The sequence below is a fragment of the Ambystoma mexicanum genome, chromosome 10, assembly GCF_040938575.1.
Source record: "Ambystoma mexicanum isolate Mex_15411 chromosome 10, UKY_AmexF1_1, whole genome shotgun sequence".
Classification (NCBI taxonomy): domain Eukaryota; kingdom Metazoa; phylum Chordata; class Amphibia; order Caudata; family Ambystomatidae; genus Ambystoma; species Ambystoma mexicanum.
The window spans coordinates 711,447,737-711,467,611 of NC_090932.1; positions in this window are offsets into that span (position 1 = coordinate 711,447,737).

Here is a 19,875-nt window from a genome sequence, read left to right on the forward strand (position 1 = left end):
TTGGTATAACAGTACATATGAGAAGCTAGGGAATTTTGGATGTTTTTGTAGCTACAGGAAAATACTACTTCCGTTTCTATGGCAACTATTTTTTGTAGACACACTGATCAATTCACTCATATTACATGGTGTCTGGAAATGCTTATTATTATCATTCGACTCTGCGCTTTGAAAATCCGCCGACTTTCGCTTTAACTGAAGCTCGATTAGTCCAATCCTAAAGTCGAATCCTTTAGCTGATTAATCATCCATACATATTGAGAAGCGAGCGGCTTCTTAAAATGTCGTGAACGGCCAGCTTGGCTTCTTCTGTCCCATGGGTCCCGCACAGAGGACTGGTCCTGTGTCACTCACGTGAACCCTCGAAGCAAAGGAAAGAACCTTGAAAGGCTCACGAGTCGGTTAATTCCTCTGCACTGTACATTTACCAACACAGTTTGTAAGATCCGCTCAGTAAATGCCATGACCCTTAATGCCTTTGTGGTTTCAATGGAGGGAGCTCTTCCAGAATGGCTGCTGGAGTTTACTTGCGCACTTTGTTTCATAGGCACAAGAAAGCAGGCTGTCAGTCCTCCACCGAAGTTTATGAAAGAAACATCTGTGACAGCAATCTCTAATGCTTTTCTGAAAGCCAGGGTTGACAGTAAAATAGGATTGCTAAAAGTATAAAATCAGTCCTTGCCGCTCCTTCGCGAGCATGACACCTCATTTGCTATCTATCTTATCCCGACCTGGCAGAGTCCCCTAACATGTTCCTAGAGAGGCTAGCACCCAAGCAGGAATTCTAAACCAGTTTTTGATGAATAATACCGGAATTCATGGGGGACATGTTTAGGGACGTCTCTGCCATTCAAACAATTCGCTTAACTTGTAACATACAAAACAGGTTTGGTGCCGTGTTAGTTGTGTTAAAAATACGACAAAATGTATAGTGTTGATACATTTTATTGGAGCATAAATGAGAAGTAAGGTTATAACATTACTAATGACAATGATGATAATAACAAATACTTGTAACTTTACTGCTACTACTTGTATACTACTATTAGTACTAATAATATTAATAATAACTTGATTTTTATATTGTGGCTACTATCGCTGTTTTGGTGGTTTTGTGGTGCTGCACAAATAAGATTTTTCTGTGACCTAATTCCTAAAGTGCAATGAACATAAATTACTGTGACATGAATACGTTTCATAGTTTTCTTTCTAATTAACTTAAAAGCATAGATATCATAGAAATGGTAAATCGTGCAGAAAAAAATATCCTTCTCCCAAAACATAACATCACAGGCAGTGAGTGACGTTGTGGTTTTACAGTTCATAAACGGTTGTTGGAACGTTTTATTTTGTTCAGTCTATTACGTGAGTGCCTGTTCAAAACTATGTTACACACAGAACGTTAACTTATATATTGAACAGTAATAATTGACCTTCAAAAGTTAACTCTTGCATTTCTTTCTCGGGCAGGGGTATTTCCTGTTGTGAAGGGCAGCACTTTGCACAAAAGAGCCTATTGCCCTACTGCACTGCAGGCCAAGCAGCATACTGTGACAGGTTGGTATGCAAGAAACAATATACAGAAGTCTCCCCGCCCTTTGTCTGTGACTCCTTTGATCCTGTAGGGAACAAGGTTCTAAAACACATATCTTCAATAACAAAAAAGGTCTATGATATATGCTTATAACTGTGTATTGCCTGACAGCCTGCAATATCTGTATGCAAGCCTGGAAATAATTTATTTTCCATTACTGGCTAGTTGTGACCTTGCAACTGACCTGTAATAAGACAAGGGCATCACCACTGCCTGTAATCAGATTTTGCGCTTCAAACAGGTCCTCCCCAGTTCTTCCAGAATTATTAAGGGCAACATTGGCACCCTTGCCCCTACACTTTCTGATTTCTGCAATCACTCTTTTGCTACTGGGTCTTTCCCATCTTCTCTCAAGCACTCTCTTGCGCACAACCTAAAAGAAAAGCCCTCCACCGAACCCTCAGGTCTGGCTAACTACTGCCCCTCTCTATCACGCCCTTCCTTGGGAAACTCCTGGAGAAACCGGTCCTCCCACAACTGATCCAGCATACTAAACTGGTTGGTTGCCTACACGACCATCAATCTGAATTCCAAGCATCCAAAGGCACGGAAAGTGTTCTCCTGAACACCTGTGAAGAACTGCTTGCATCTCTTGATTCTAAGTCCCCTGCTGTTCTCATTCTTCTTGATCTCTCCTCTGCATTTGATACGGTAAAACACTCCTTCCTCATAAAACGGCTCCTTGATACCCTTGGGATCTCGGAGCCAGCACTGGACTGGCTGACCTCCTTCCTCGCAGACCGGCCCTCGCAGGTTATCTTTGGCTCTTTCTCCTCTCCCACCTCTTTCTCCACCTGTGGCATCCCCTGGGGCTCCAACCTTTCACCCTGGCTCGTTCATGTCTATCTTGCTCCACTTGCTCACCTTACTCCCACTTTGTCCCCCCACTTCCAGTGCTATGCAGATGACACCAAACTCTTCTTCAAACTTCCTGCTGATTCTCTTGCTACTTCCTCTATCATTCCTGACTCCCTGTCTGCTGTCCAGTCCTAGTGTGCATCTAACAATTCCTGCCTCAATGTCAGCAAGACTGAGATCCTTCCTATTGGGATTCCTTCTCCATATTTCCTCCCTTCACACTGTCCACCCTCCATGGGCTCTCCCCTTTCTCCTTCATCTGAAGCTAGAAACCTTGTAGTCATCTTCAACTCCTATCTCTCTTTCCACCCTCATATTTTGGACCTTGCCAAGAAGGCCCATTTTCATCTCCACCGCCTTAGAGCCATCCTTCTGTTCCTCACTTTTCCCCAGAAGCTCAATGTCTCTAGAGCTCTGGTACTCTCCAGGCTGAACTACTGCGACAGCCTCTTCCTTAACCTACCTGCTTCTTCTATGCGCCCCCTCCAGCTCATCTAGAACAGGGTTGCAGGACTTATCCTTGGCCTCAAGACCATGGACCATATTTCTCCAGCCCTAAAATCCCTCCACTGGCTCTCGGTTGCGGCAAGTATCAAATTCAAATCCCTTTGCATCATCCATAAGGCTGTCTGGGGCCAGGGACCACGCTATCTACAACTTACTCTCACCAAATTCTATCCCACCAGATCTCTATGCTCCGTCGGCTCCAACTCAATGTGTGTCAAGTGCTTCTCTAAGCAGCAAGCTTGCGGTCAATCTCTGTCCTCTGCTGGCTCCCTCCTCTGGAACAGCCTCCCCCTCTGTCTTGTCTTGAGCCGGATCTTCTCAAATTCTGGAAGCTCCTCAAGACTTTCCTCTTCACCTCATCCTTCCTCCTCTCTCTCCCATGCTAAACCCCACAGTCAAGGAGATTGGTGGTCTTGCCCCTTATGTGTCCTCCTGGGCCTTGGCTTCCCGCCCAATCACTTTCAGCCTTCTCCCTTTTCCAGGACTTGCCCTTGGGCACCCACTGGCCTCTGTAGCCTCACAGGAGTGCACTTATTTTACTGACAGGTGACCACTCGTTACCTAGTGACCGCTGCCAGGCACTTACTGGTTGCCGAAACTACACCCTGGCACTTCCCTCTCCCTGGAACTCCCGGCACTTCCCCCATTCCCTTGTCCATTCTCTCTCTCTCTATACTTGCACATTCCCAATGCTCACATGGCCTATTAGCACCGCCTCTATTCTGTTCATCATTGTTATTAGTTTGCCTTTTGGTCCCATGGTCTCTCACCTTGACCTGTGGGCGCTTTGAAACACAATTTCTTGATGCATAAGCGCCTTACAAATGCACAATAAAATAAAATCAAAATAAAACGTTACAATGCCTGCTACTTGAGCCAGCAGAGGTGTCACCGCAGCACTTGATTGAAGCCATGAAAAGCTTTTCAAATTCCTTGCTTGCAGAATAGTTTCTGTGTCACTTTACAGCCATTCATTGACAGGGGCATTTTTATGGTAAAATGTTTAATTTGTGTACTTCTGTAGTTCAACATATGTGAGGAAGAATCTGCATGTTATTACTTATTTTAAAGCACAAAATGAAAACAATATACTGCTTGAACTATTTTTCTGCAGCACATTGGGAGCTGCATTTGTGCTTTTTTTAAGATACAAACGACTCTATATTGATTATATGGATTAGCAAATGGAAGATCGTTTACAATATACTAAGCAAGAGACAAGATATTAAAGGGACAGTGAGTGTGTGGCCATGTAATAATTATTATTATGATTATTAATAATAATATTAATAACAATGTATTTATTTTATCAAGTAATACATTACCCACTAACATACATAAACATGATATTGCGAGTCAACGTGAAGTTCTGTGACCTTATAAAGGGACTCAGCCTTATGGCTCATTCCTTTATTTGGCTACAAAACTCCTCAGTGACTTGCAATATCCTTATAACTCATAGTAGGGGAAAGTTTATTCCTTGTATTATATACAATTAACTGTTGAGAGGCTTACTCCAGTACTCGTGTTCTATGAGTGCCATGTGATTGGCTGTTCATATAGAGACCCAGTTTATCTGTAGTGAATGTAGAGTGTTGGAGATATTTATGCGGCAGCAATCAATACGGGGAGTTCGAACCCCCCCCCAATAAAAACCACCACACCTATTTTCCTTTTTATGTTCAATGTAGTCCTGTCTGTAATTAATCTAGAACTATAAATCATGAAAAAGGGAAAAGTGTCGCTGTGCCAGAAGTAAGAGCTGAAACGGGGGTCATTTGATTTCTGGGGCTCCACTAAGTAGCTCAATGTATAAGCAATAAATGCTATAGTCAATTATTTTGAGAAAATAAATCCTCTTGGCACAATATATGAGATACAACCGTGAGGCAATTTTTACAAAACAAACGTTTTTTTTAATATATATAATATATGTACAGCATTCGACAAGTGATACATCAACAAGGAACTGACAGTGAAAAAACAACAATAATTAAGACATATAAAAGTCTCCAAACATATAAACCAAATTGGTGCGATGTGGCACACACCTAAATTAGATCTATTATTTCATCACAGAAAGAGATGCATTTAAGTCAAAACGATGGTGTCCAAAGAGCAACGGATATGCAGAAAAGTAAAGGATTGATAAACTGAAAAAGTATAACCGGAAATGCGGTTATTGTTGGCAGCAAAGTGGTAGGACCTGGATATGTCTGTCTGTCCTGCCAGGGTCTCGGGGAAAAATTTCAAGACAAACAACCTTTTGTTATGCTGCTCTAGTCAAGGAGTGTATCCTTAATGTTCCCAGTATAAAGGTCTGGAAAAGTAAAATCAAGACAGAAAAATCCTGATATTATTACTCAGATATATCGTCTGTTTCCGAGGTTTTGCCAACGCAGTGGGGGAATCTATTCCAATGGATGCGAAAGGATGTGTGGGTAGGAAAAAAGATCCCAGGACTCCCCTCAAGTTCTTGCGTTTCGGCGGCGACTGGTCCCTTAAAGGTTGAGGACCAGTTTTAATGTTCCGCCTTCTTCAGGGCTGGTGAGTTCTGCAAGGAAAATGAAGTAAAAGAAGAGTTCAGTGTATGGAAGAGAGAGAAGACTATAACCAAGTGGGGTGTGAGTTCCCTACCATTGGTATCCTGATAGATAGGTAAGAGTTAAAAATTAAGTGTAGTAGTGAAAATTGTGCTTAAAATAGATGGAAAGCAGGGAGAAACTCCACAGTCAAGAAAAGAAATAAATAAACTAATAGTAAAATCACGTAGCACTTCCTCCTGTGTCTGCCTATGGACAGGGAAGTGGTGGAAAAGAAGTGAGCTCATTCTAATCCAGCATGCTCCCCAATGGTGGTGCCCCACAAACCAAGTGCTCCCCGCTTCTACCAGACATGTAGTGATTCATAATGGGTACCTGGGAGTCTGTAGAGGAACAGATCTAATATGTACGGCATGCCGTGAAACTCCCGTAGGGAAACAGGAACAGTTCTGCTGTATGGTTCCAAGCAGGCCCGCTGCAGTCAAGGTGACCGTCAGCTGGACGGGGCCTGGGAGGGGGGGGAAGAGAGGGAGGGAGGGATCGTCAGAAGAGGGCGGGCGGAGGAATGGGAAAAATCATGCGCCGGCGTGGGCAAATGATTACAAAAATAGAAAATGGAGGTGGCAGCTCACCTGAGAAGTCTGCGTTTCAAATGCGCGGATAGAGTGAAGAAAATTCGCTCTGTGTGGTGCAGGACGAAGCCTGTCTATGACGGGAGACGCCGAGCTGAAATGTTAAAGCTCGTAGAGGGCGGGAGGGGGAGACGTGTCAGACAGCGATTGGCTGTCAGTGCCATGCCCGCATCGTATGCAGGACTCAGCCAGTGAGTCTGCGCGGTGCTTCATTATGCAAGCCAGAAGCGTGGCTCGGTTGCCAGGGAGCCCCTGGAATGCGCCCGTGGGCGGGGCGGAATAGCCTCAATTGACGTGCAGCCTCCACAGAGAGCCGGCCTGCAGATCAGAATGCGGTTGCCGTCGGGGGGTGTGTCCAGATTCCGCACTAGCGGTAAAGGTGGGCAGGGCCCCAAGGAAGTGATGAAGGGAGGGGAAATGGGTGGGGAGGGAGGGTCATAACTATGCAGGAACTTGTTCAAGATCCTCGTGGGGGTATCAAAGATCCTTGGAAAATGCTGTAAACTGCTATGGTCTCCCACCAGAAGGGGACTGCATGCAGTGTGCGTGTAGGTGGGAGGAAAGGTACACAGTAAAATCGGGACATAGAGGGTGAGCGGTAAATGAGACGCCCACAGGGTGTCGCAATAAGAGGACCAAAGGGGGGGAAAGCACCGAAGTGTTAGCTGGTCCTAATCAGCCAGGTGTCTGTTTAGAACTGGGGAATGCTAAGTACATTTAAGCCATGTTCAAAGGTGTCCAAACGATGGATCCATCTGGCTTCTAATGTAAGAAGTCTGGTTTGGACATTGGGACCTGATTCGACTTTTTCTAGTACCCACCACATGAGATCGTCTGGTGTATGTCGATACTATAGGTAATGTGTTACCATGGGTGTTGTAGTGAGCTTACAGCGAATCCTAGATCAATGTTCGGATATGTGGGTCCCCACCTTGCGTATGGTCTGACCTACATATCTGTATCCACATGGGCATTGAATACAATAGATTACCTGTCTGCTTTTACAATCTGTGTGGTGTTTCAAGGTCCATGGTCTTCCATTTATGAGAAAAGACTTGGTTTTCATGGTGAATTTACATACTGAACATGATCCGCACGGGAAATGTCCAGTGATTTTACGTAAATTCCAGGGTCCAGTGGTGAGAATGTCCCGTGTGTGCATGGAATTTCCTAAATGTTCTCTAATATTCCTCCCTCTCTTAAAGGCAAATCTGGGGAGTGGTTCCTCTGGTAACATTAGCCTCACTATAGGCCAGAATTTTTGAATGGTCCTTTTGATTCGAAATGAGTTAGGGCCATGTGTGGTGACGCATGTGGTTCTGTCTTGGGTCACCTGTTCTTGTGATGGCTCAGATGTTAGAAGGCTATCTCGATTGGTCAACCTTGCCCTTTTTTGGGCAGTGGATACAAGTTTTTTAGGGTACCCTCTTTGGTGAAGTCTTTCCATCATTAATCTAGAACCATGTAGTTCCCTCACCCTTTAGCAATTGGTAAACCAAGAACCAGGACGGTGTATGGAAACAATTTATATTAATTAATTAATAAGGAAAATTAATTTTTAAGCAACATCACACAATATGCCACATTCTCTGTGGCAGAGCTAAAAAAAACAGGTTGCACAACCAACTAGGTTCCAAAGAAACCCGTCTACAAATTTTAATTTCATACACATTAAGAATTAATAAAATACACAATAAATACCACTCTTCACACAAATTCTAAGTAAATACAAAGGGATCTTACTAGATCCTTACATAAAAAACATAGGATTTTGTCATTAACAATCAAATGGTTGATTAACATAGAATGAAAGATACATTCAACATCTAGCTGGTATTGTATCAGTTTCTAATCACTACTAGATGACACAAGTTGTTCTTTCCCTGTACCAATCCAGGAAAAATGTCTCGACATGTTTCTGTTCTTAGGGAGTTACTCAGAGAACGTTCATCAGGAGGATAGTCAAAATCACGAAAATCCCAATTTAAAAAGATCAGTTGCTTTGTAAGAGGAAAGTTGTGGTATGCCCGTGCAACCTGTGAATTAAAAGAAAAGGAGACAAATAAGGAGCTGAATTTCTAGCTAGTTAAGTTTGTCTAGTTCCCTAAACGGTGAATAAGAGGACCACAAATCGGGTTAAAATGACCTTTCGTGGTGCTCGTGGGGGCACACAACTTGGGATATTCCAGTTCAGGAAGGCTGCCAAATAGCTCTTCACCTGTAGTTAATACATGAAAACCTCATTATTTGAGTGGGAATAATCCCACAAAAAAAAAATACAGTTTAGTGGACTAGAGACTACCGGGATTCCTCTTCTATTAACCGTCTTCATAGTGGCTTTGGTCACAGGAATTCTTTGAGTTGGGGTATAAATTCCGGCACAACAGTTTCAATAGTTACAGATATCACTCTAAGATGGCAGAAGATTGGTTTTCAGCGATGATTACGCTGCTGCATTAATGACAGCGATTTCCATCCTTAATAAAGACAATATAGCAGACTCCACCCCTAATACAGATGAATGGAACGAACTAGTACAACTGAAGAAACGTCTCATACAGACCGAATTACATGGAGCAATAATGTTGGATTATCTGAAAAATAAAGCACTCCCACAAGGCCTGACTGTTATGAATGAACCAAGACTCTTTCTTGACAATGAGAAATTTTGAGTCCAGTGGAGTTACATAGCAAATCGGTTTGGCCGAGATTGGCTAATACTGATTATCGATACAGCCAAAGAAACAGCATTAAAAATAGAGATCGAATTGCTAAAAATTGAAGATAATATCAAGAAACAACTACCATTGGAAGCCTATAAGAAAAGACTAGAAGAGATCGAAAAATAAATGAAGGATTTCAAAGTAAATAATACCAACGAAAGAATACAACTGCTCAAAAACTATCTATCCCGATTCACACACGAGAAAGCGTTTCCATATTTAAAGGCCGAATATATGAATAAGACCTTGCAACAAAATGGACCCAACAGAAATAACAGACGAGTAAGATTTAGAAATACATCGTATAGTACCAGTAATGATAGCAGTGATACAGATGAGAGTGGAGAAGGGACATCAACTGGTAACAAACAACAGACTAAAAGAGGACTAGGACAGCCAACAAGACGTTCTGGTAATGGAAACAGAAGAGGGAATCAGGGCCGTTTTTTTATATCAGGCTCAGAATCCCAACAACTGGGACGAAGGGGCAAAACAAACCCGGAGTGGGAATCACTTTTGATCAACCTCTCTGTTTACCAACCCTCTTTGATGGAACAAAAAGTTCTGAATACGGAACACGATCCCTTCGAATTCCGTGTGGAATTTAATAATATATTAAGAAAAACCACCTGCGAGAATTATTTGCACAGGAACCAAACATAGACAGTGGAAAAATGACGAACCACACGGGATTACGGAACCCTTCGACCTTCTGCCCTCCTGCTGGTAGTTTCTCTCCAGAATCCTTGGTCTTTGAAAAAAAGAGTGAATGCTGACATAGCAATTACAGAGGCTAATCATCAAAGACCGTTTCAAAACTTGACAAAAACTGAACAAAGTGTGCTAAATTCACTGGCCAATAACCCTGCTATTATTATTAAGAAGGCCGATAACGGTGGTGGCTCTACACCAATATACCGCAACAAGCAACTTTAGACGTGGTGGAAGAAATCTTTTCGAACAGACTGGATCAAGATCCTGTACCCACCTCGTTCATATTGTGGTGTGTGGACCTGGCTCTCAAAAGAAATTACTTCGAGTTCAATGGGACTTACTACCAACAAGTCAAAGGTACAGCTATGGGGGCCACCATGGCCCTGAGCGTTGCCAATCTATATGTGGAAATGTTCGAGAAGATCCTTATATATAGCTATACAAATCAATTTCAATCTAACATCAGAAAAGGTAACCGCTATATCGATGACATTTTAGTGAAATGGGAAGGGACAAGTGAACATGCCAATGAATTTCTGGCTTGGCTCAATAATTTGAACACCCATTTGCAATTCACAATGACCATAGGGAGAGAAGCCATCGACTTCCTTGATCTGACGATTTTCCACTCTAATGGAATTTTGAAACTGAAACCTTACCACAAACCAACGGATAACAACTCCCTACTCGAGTATACCAGCCACCACATAAAACATCTACAAGATAATCTACAGTTTGGCCAATTTTTGCACTTATAAAGAAATAGTTCCAACAACAGCACTTATGAAACAGAAGCAACCCTGCTTATTAAGAAGCTCAAACAACGGGGCTCCCCCCAAAAATTGGTGAAAAAGGCTGCAAAGCGTGCATTTAAGAACAACAGAGAGGCACTATTGGAAGGAAAACCCAAGAAACCAAAGCATGAGAGAATTGTCTGTGTTAATACCTTCACGGACCAAAGCCTAAAAATCAAGAATGTGATTGGTAAACACTGGAAAATCTACGAGACTTCTAAAACCCCTCTACTGATGCCTCTGCTAGCCTACAAAAGAAGCACTATGATTGGCAACAGAATAAGTGGAAGCCAATTAAAACCACTAACCAGTAGGACGCCCAATCTAACTACACTCTGGGGCCTACCACCAGCCAGTGGCCACTACCCATGTGGAGCATGCGGAGTCTGCAAACTTTCCAGCAAAAGCAGAGATTGACGTAGGTTTGCCTAAACCATGGATACAAAATTAATTGAGTGTCCTTTATCCGGGACAGTACTTCTTCTACTGCCGGGAGTGCGGGTTGATAAGAAGTGAGAGTAATAATAGCTTGGGGATGAAACCCATATGAACAAAAAAAAGGAGATATTCCAGTTGCCGAATGGCTGGCGTTGTTATAGGCGAATTCCACCGTGGGCAACAGGTCCACCCAGTTACCCTGCTCCAAGTTAGTGTAGCTGCGTAGGTACTGTTCCAGGGTGGCATTTAAACGCTCTGTCTGCCCATTAGCGTGAGGGTGAAAACCAGACGATAATGCCCGCTTGATGTTAAGAGCAGTGCAGAGTGATTTCCAAAATTTGGACACATATTGGCTTCCCTGATCAGACACAATCTTGTCTGGAAGGCCGTGGAGCCTAAAAATATCCTTAATGAAAACCAATGCCATGCCGTCTGTTGTCGGGAGGCCAGGGAGCGGAGAAAAGTGAGCCAACTTGGTGAAGGTATCCACAGTTACCATAATACAGGTGCACCCTTGAGAGGGTGGTAAATCCATAATGAAATCAGTGGAGATGCTACACCACGGGCGATCAGGGATGGTATCTTGTTGCAACAGTCCGATAGGTCTTTTAGTGCTGTATTTACTTTGACAACAGACTCCACAGTTCTGAACATACTGATTGACGTCTTTAGATAAACCAGGCCAATAGAATGCTCTTCTCACCAAATCCAGGGTACTGGCTTGCCCTCTATGGCCTGCCGTCTTGTGGTCATGGCACCAAGACAAGATGTTCTCTTGAAGTGTTTTGGAAGGGACTCATATCTTCTTATTTCTGAAGAACAGGCCGTCCTTTTTAGTCAGGCCTGGGGGTATTGATTGAGCTGCAGCAGCTTCTCTGATCTGCTGAAAAAAGGAGGAGATCGTAGCTATTATTCAGTTTCTGGGAAACAGTTTTTCGGGGTGAGGAGAGGTTTCATGGGAGGTAAACGTCTTGCTGGACAGAGCATCTGCCAAGGTGTTCTAACTTCCAGGGATGTAAGTGATGTGGAAATCATATTGAGAGAATAAATGCGCCCATGGCGCCTGCCTGGTATTGATACATTCCATAGACTGCAGAACTTGTAAATTTTTATGATCCGTCTGAATTAAAAATGGATGGTGGCTCCCCTGCAGCAGGTGTCTCCAAAGCTCACATGCCCTTTTTATGGCTAGGAGTTCTTTTTAGATCACAGAATAGTTTTGTTGACTTGTTGTGAGGGTCTTTGACAGATAGGCCATAGGGTGTTCTTTATGATCATGTTCTTGCAATAATACGGCTCCAATAGATGCTGCTGAGGCGTCAGTTTCTATGATAAAAGGTTTGTTTTGATCTGACTGGCGTAGAATGGGAGCACTACAAAACTTTTTTTTAAGAATAGCAAGCTGTCTTCAGCCTGAGTGCTCCACAGAAATGGTTTAGATGATTTCTTTAGTAACCCAGTGATGGGTAAAACGATGTTGGAAAAACCTGGGATAAACGGCCTATATAAATTTTGTCAGGCCCAGAAATCGTTGCACCTCTTTGACAGAGGTAGGGGCTGGCCATTGGAGAATGGCATCTACCTTCTTTTGGTCCATTTGAATGCCTTGAGATGAAAGAATGAACCCTAATTAGGGTACAGAGGAAACACCAAAAACAAATGTTTCTCGTTTGGCTAGTAAGTGATGTTCTTTAAGGCGCTTCAGTACTTCTGTAAAATGAAGCCGATGTTCTGGCATAGTCCGAGAATAAACCAGTATATCGTCAAGATATACGACCACTGACACAAACAATAGATCTGAAAATATACGGTCGATAAATCTTTGAAAGATGGCAGGAGCGTCCACAAGTCCAAAAGGCATCACATGATATTCGTACAGTCCAAAGGGTGTCCTGAATGCAGTTTTCCATTCGTCTCCAGAACGTATTCTGAGCAAATGATAGGCATTTCGGAGGTCCACTTTAGAAAACACTGTTGCACCCTGGACGGCTTCCAAAATGTCTGGGATGATCGGCATAGGATACCTGTCCTTTAGAGTAACTTTGTTCAATCCCTGGTAATCGATGCATGGCCTGAGATCTTTGGTGTCTCGTTTGGGGATAAAAAACAAGGGGGCCCCGCAGGAGACTTCGAAGGTCTAATGAGACCAATTCGCAAGTTGTCGTCCAAATATTTTCGTAATACCTCTTTTTCTGTTTTGGACAATGCAAACATTCTGCCAAAGGGTACTAGGGCATTGGGAATTAATTCTATGGCACAGTCCTCAGGTCTGTGAGGAGGCAATGCCATAGGAACACCATCAGAAAATACGGTAGAGTAATCGTCCAGAACTTTGTCCCGAGAATGGACCCCAATGGCCGTGTGAGGAGAGGTAGATGTGATCTTTACCTCCTGGTAGTGTGTGTCTCGGAAACAATGGGTTTGGCAGTAGTCAGAATTGAAATGCATACAATTAGACTTCCAGTCCACACTGGGATTGTGTTGACGCAACCAGGTGATCCCTAATATCAAAGGGAAGTGAGCTGCTCGTACTATGTCAAAAGCGATGACTTCTAAATGCTGGAGAATTTTGAGTGGCAGAGGTTCAGTGGTCTGAGTAATCGGTCCTGAACACAGAGGTTTTCCGTCCACTCCCTCAACCTTCTGTCCATGACTGCGGTCAATGTGTTTGGCTCCAACCTTGTCTATCCAGAGGGTATCAGCAAAGTTCCCTGCAGCACCGCAATCTACGAGTGCCAGGGTCTCTACTTGTTTGCCATGAATGGTAACTTGTACTGACAAGACCATGAGATGGGAGTCTTCGGCCGGATTTGAGGAATCAATCGACTTGGTAATATAGGGACTAGAAGACTGCCCTCGAAAGCCCGTCCCTTCTAGGATCGAGGGTTCATGTTTTCCGCCGGCTTTTGAGGCAGTTCCGTACAATTCCAGACTGTGTGACGATCCGAAGCACAGTAAGCGCATAGACCTTATTCTCTTCTCCTTCTTCTTTCCTCAGGAGTCAATGATCGACGAGTGCCGCCGATCTGCATAGGCTCGTCGTGCTGTTTGGGCGTAGGAGAAGGAGGAGGTTCTTGGAAGTGGGGAAGGTGTCTTTCGTCTCTCTTGACGCCTTTCTTGCATCCTGAATTTCATCTGGAGGGCTGCAGTCATCAGTTCCGGTAGGGTTGCAGGACGGCGGAAGTGGGCCAGTTCATCTTTTAGGTCCTCCCGAAGACCGCGGCGGAACAAAACATATTGTGATTGTTCGGACCAACCAGTTTCCATTGCCAATCTTTTGAACGAAGAAATGTAAGTCAATACGTCAGCTTGACCCTGACGAACGTCCAGCAGGTCTTCGCCTGCTGCCATAGATATTTCAGGTCTCTCGAAGGTGCATTTCACTAAATCCACAAAAGCATCAAAATTATGGAGTACTGGATCGGCTCCTGTGACGAGAGGGGTGGCCCAAGCAAGGGCATTCCCTGTCATGTTTGATATTAGAAAACCAACTTTGGCGTGGTCGGATGCATAAGTGCGGGTCCTGAAAGAAAAGTACACCCTACAAGCATCAAGAAATACCTTGAGTGTCTTGGGGATCTGTCATACTTCCCTGATGACAAAGACATCAGGGGCAAATCAGTAGTAGGGGGCTCGCGGGCCGCCACCATTTGTTTAAGAAGATTGTTCTCTGCATTCATGTTTTGCATCTCAAGGGAAAGATTCTGTACTGCGGCAATTAACTCCTGTACTTGCTCAGGGGTAGCCATCCTAAAGGTTGGGCGTTGCAATCTGTCAACTGCTTTCCCTGATGTTGTGTTGGTTTCCCCACTTCCCTCCTCACCTGTAGTGTCTGAGTCCTCTCCAACGGGGCTGAGAGATTGATGAGCTCGGTAATCTTTTTCTTTTTTCCTTTGCTGCTTGAGTCTCCCGCAAGAGGAAGCCACAGTGAGAGCAGTTTAAACGCCCTGGCCATGACCCCCTCCCCGGAGGGACAGAAAGGGGAAAAAAAGCCAGTTACTGGCAAAAAAAACCACTGATGACAAGGGCTCAGCAGGTCTCCTGATGGCAGCTGGGCTCGTTGGAAGTAAGCAGCGGGAGACCCAAAATAGAGATAGTAGCACCGGAGGATTTTAAGAGAAACACTCCAAAGCAAGGCTGAAGAAACAAACTGCAGGGAGCAGTTCGCAGAAGGAAGCAATACGGGAGAGAGCCCCGAAAAAGAAGCCAAGGAGAGGTACGGAGGAAGGGAACCCCAGAATGAGGGGAGGAAGGAAGAAAAAAGGAAAGAGGTAAGCGGATGCTCAGGGGAGCAAACAACAGCGTGACGCAAAGCCGTGGCAGCACGGAACACAGCTGACCGAGAGCGGTTGCAATGCCTAGGACTGAAAGGGGGGGCGAGGCTAAATAGCGCTACGTGCACTCGAATGGAGAAGACTAGACCGTCGAGTGCACGTAGTTATTGAACGTGACGGGACTCAGGAAATCCAAAAACATCCTCGGGGCCACGGACGCCAGCCGGGCACGCGTCGCGTGACAGGTATATTGGTGTAGAGCAACACAATGTCAAAACCCAATAGGAGCGAGGTCTCTGGATTGAAATTGAGATTTTCATAGATGTTTATCATGTCTCTGGAGTCTTTCAGATATGAGGTCATCTTTTGGACATAACCTTTCAAGTAATGATCAGCAAAGGTGGATAGTGGTTCTAGAACAGAATTAATACCTGCCACTATCGGTCTACCGGGTGGTTTAATAAGAGTCTTCGGGAGGGTATAAAAAATGGGAATGGTGGGTTTAGTATTAGTCAAGAAATCTGCTTCTTGTCTGGAAATCCATTCACAGTCTTTGGCCTTGGTAACTTTTTCTGTAATTAGCCTTTGAAGTTCTTTAGTGGGGTCTTCTTTCAGTCGTCTATAATAGTGGCTATTACCCAGTTGGTTTTCACACTCGGTGATGTAGTCAGTCCGATTGAGCATCACAATTCCACCACCCTTATCGGCCTTCTTAATAATAATAGCTGGGTTATTGGCCAGTGAATTTAGCGCACTTTGCTCGGTTTCTGTCAAGTTTTGAAACGGTCTTTGATGATTAGCCTCTATAATTGCTATGTCAGCATTCACTCTTTTTTCAGAGACCAAGGATTCCGGAGAGAAACTACCGGCAGGAGGGCCGAAGGTTGAAGGGTTCCGTAATCCCGTGTGGTTTATCATTTTTCCACTGTCTATGTTTGGTTCCTGTGCAAATAATTCACGCAGGTGGATTTTCTTAATAGATTATTAAATTCCACCCGGAATTTGAAGTGATCATGTTCTTTAGTGATCACATAGCCTAGACCTTTATTCAGCACTTTTTGTTCCATCAAAGAGGGTTGGTAATCAGAGAGGTTGATCAAAAGCGATTCCCGCTCCGGGTTTGTTTTGCCCCTTTGTCCCAGTTGTTGCGATTCTGAGCCTGATATAAAAAACGGCCCTGATTCCCTCTTCTGTTTCCAATATCAGATCGTCTCATTGGCTGTCCTCGTCCTCTTTTAGTCTGTTGTTTATTACCAGTTGATGTCCCTTCTCCACTCTCATCTGTATCACTGCTATCATTACTGGTACTATACGATGTATTTCTAAATCTTACTCGTCTGTTATTTCTGTTGGGTCCATTTTGTTGCAAGGTCTTATTCACATATTCGGCCTTTAAATATGGAAATGCTTTCTCACGTGTGAATCGGGATAGATAGTTTTTGAGCCGTTGTATTCTTTCGTTAGTATTATTTACTTTGAAATCCTTCATTTCTTTTTCGATCTCTTCTAGTCTTTTCTTATAGGCTTCCAATGGTAGTTGTTTCTTGATATTATCTTCAATTTTTAGCAATTCAATCTCTATTTTTAATGCTGTTTCTTTGGCTGTATCGATAATCAGTATTAGCCAATCTCGGCCAAACCGATTTGCTATGTAACTCCACTGGACTCGAAATTTCTCATTGTCAAGAAAGAGTTTTTGTTCATTCATAACAGTCAGGCCTTGTGGGAGTGCTTTACTTTTCAGATACTCCAACATTATTGCTCCATGTAATTCGGTCTGTGTGAGACGTTTCTTCAGTTGTACTAGTTCATTCTATTCATCTGTATTAAGGGTGGGGTCTGCTATATCGTCTTTATTAAGGATGGAAAACGCTGTCATTAATGCAGCAGCGTAATCATCGCTGTAAGATAATGTTCTATCTTCTGCCATCTTAGAGTGATATCTGTAACTATTGAAACTGTTGAGCCGGAAGTTATACCCCAACTCAAAGAATTCCTGTGACCAAAGCCACTATGAAGACTGCCAATAGAAGAGGAATCCCGGTAGTCACTAGTCCACCAAACTGGGTTTTTTCGAGTGGGATTATTCCCACTCAAATAATGAGGTTTTTCATGTATTGACTACAGGAGAGGAGCTATTCGGCAGCCTTCCTGAACTGGAATATCCCAAGTTGTGAGCCCCCACGAGCACCACGAAAGGTAATTTTAACCCGATTTGTGGTCCTCTTATTCACCGTTTAGGGAACTAGACAAACTTAACTAGCTAGAGATTCAGCTCCTTATTTGTCCCCTTTTCTTTTAATTCACAGGTTGCACGGGCATACCACAACTTTCCTCTTACAAAGCAACTGATCTTTTTAAATTGGGATTTTCGTGATTTTGACTATCCTCCTGATGAATGTTCTCTGAGTAACTCCCTAAGAACAGAAACATGTCGAGACATTTTTCCTGGATTGGTACAGGGAAAGAACAAATTGTGTTATCTAGTAGTGATTAGAAACTGATACAATACCAGCTAGATGTTTAATGTATCTTTCATTCTATGTTAATCAACCATTTGATTGTTAATGACGAAATCCTATGTTTTTTATGTAAGGATCTAGTAAGATCCTTTTGTATTTACTTAGCATTTGTGTGAAGAGTGGTATTTATTGTGTGTTTCATTAATTCTTAATGTGTATGAAATTAAAATTTGTAGACGGGTTTCTTTGGAACCTAGTTGGTTGTGCAACCTGTTTTTTGAGCTCTCTCTCATATCTAATTTGATGTATTACCCCTCCCGGACAGTAGACACTTTTTTCACCCAGTTTGGTGGACTAGTGACTACTGGGATTCCTCTTCTATTAGCATTCTCTGTGCTATAGAAGCACACGCTTCAATACAAAGAACTCACTTTTTGGGAGTAGATATTAAGAAAAAGATCCAAGATTACACCACATGTGCGTTTTCACTTTTGGGACTTATGTAAGTAAAACACAAGTCAAAAAACAGTTCAATCCTTCTATCACATACCAAAAACCCTTAAAGGAATGGTGTGCTCAGAAATATTATTGGCCAAAAAGATGGGCAATAATAAAAAAAATATCTAAACTTTTTTTTAAAGTCCCTATGTAAAGTATTGAGCAAATGAAGCTCAAACTTTAAAATGGGAAACACTAGGAGGCATCCATTTTGTGAAATGGATACCGCCTGTGCTTGCCTTTGCGGCACTAATGAAGCAAAAGCCAGCCAGCTGTAGTAAACAAAAGCTACCTCTGGGTGGCTTTTGCTTCATTGGTGCCTGAGGACGGAGACCAGAGACTGCAGGCAGGAAAGCTGAAGCTGCATCTCGGTAAGTGCTATTTTTTTTTTTTTTTTAAATAAGCACTAGCTACGGTTTATTTTCTAAGTTTTCCGTGTTGGAGGAGCCTGGAAAACGTAGAAATAAAACCGCAGCTTTTAAAACGTTGTATTTATTTTTGCGGTAGCTTCAGTTTGGAGCCCCTTGGGCTCCAAGTTGAAGCTACCGCAAACATAAATACAACGATGTTATATTTAAAAATGCTGTGGGTTTCTTTCTAAGTTTATCGCGCTCCACCGAGCCGGAGGACCCTGAGAAACTTAGAAAGAAAAAATGCAGCGTTTTTGAAACACAACCGCATTGTGTTCCTCCCTGCAGTGGCTATTACTTTGGGTCTCCTGGCCTCGAGCCCCAGAGACCCAAAGAGAAAGCAGCTGCAGGCAGAAACACAACACGGTTGTGTTTCCATGCCGCAGTGTTTCTGCCTGCAGCAGCTTTCAATTTGGTGCTCGCGGGCTCCCCGCGAGCCCCAAAGTGAAAGCCGCTGCCGGCAAAAACACAACACAGGTATTTTGAAATGCTGCAGTGTTTCTGCCTGCAGCAGCTTTCACTTGGGGGCTCTCGGGCTCCCCGGGGGGAACCCACGAGCCCCCAAGTGATAACCGCTGCAGGCAGAAACACAACACGCGTGTTTTGCTTTCGCGTGGCATCTCCTGGGCTCCCCCAACCCTGAGGGCATCCAGGAGACTCCAAGCAAAGCTGCCGCAGTGAGAAATACAACGTTTTTGTATTTGTAAATGCTGCAGTATTTACAAATCCAAAACCGTTGTTATTCCAAATGCGGCAGCCTTCGCTTGGAGTCTCCACGTGAAAGCTGCCGCTGTCAGAATAACACCGTTGTTGTATTTATGATTTCCATGGTTTTCCAATCACGGCAATCACAAATACAACAATATTCTATTTTTAATTGACGCGCCTTGGCTTTTTGCCTTCATTTTACGTTTTTTGTGCTTCCCTGGTCTTGGTGAGCACAGAAAACGTAAAATGAAAGTGAAGGCAGCCTCCTCAGCTCTGCTCTGGCTGCAGTAAGCAAAAGCTCCCAGTAGGGGGCTTTTGCTGCTTGATTAGTGCCGCAAGGGCAGAGCTGAGGAGGCTGCCTGAAATCACAAAATGGATTCTCCCATGTAAACACTTTGAGCCTCGTTTGCTCAAAGTGTTTACATAGGAACTTCCATTCAAAATATGTCTAAACTATGTTTTAGACTATTGCCAATCATTTTTGCAATTAAGATTTCTAGGCGCACCATTCCTTTAATGCCAAAGTTGATGTAGCACCTTAAAACATGACAAGATCATTAGCTTGGCAATCCTTTTAAGGGTTTAACTTGAATCACATATAGCATTTTGCAATGGTAAAATAAATGTTGACAGGTCCAGCACTCTTTATTTAATCCGCCTGCATGCTTGGCAATGCTTTACAGTATTGGAGCACAACAGACATTTAATAACAAGCACTTT